The sequence below is a fragment of the Penaeus monodon genome, chromosome 27, assembly GCF_015228065.2.
Source record: "Penaeus monodon isolate SGIC_2016 chromosome 27, NSTDA_Pmon_1, whole genome shotgun sequence".
Taxonomy (NCBI): domain Eukaryota; kingdom Metazoa; phylum Arthropoda; class Malacostraca; order Decapoda; family Penaeidae; genus Penaeus; species Penaeus monodon.
Window position 1 is genome coordinate 10,940,338 of NC_051412.1, and position 227 is coordinate 10,940,564.

A 227-nucleotide genomic window follows, 5' to 3' on the forward strand; every position below is an offset into this window, starting at 1 on the left:
TAGAGGCAAGTGAAGCGCAAGCAGAATCAGAATGAGGAGTGGACGAATAAAAAGAGACACTCGAAGGAGGCAAGGAGGGAGGGAGCAAAGAATGAAGCAAGACAAGCAGGTCGCGATTTATGCCCAGTCGCGGCGCTGCGGAGGAGCAGCCCATAATTAATTGTTTGCGGCGCTGACTAATTGCGGCCATGTACGGCCACGCGACCAAGAAGTTAATGGGGCGAGCG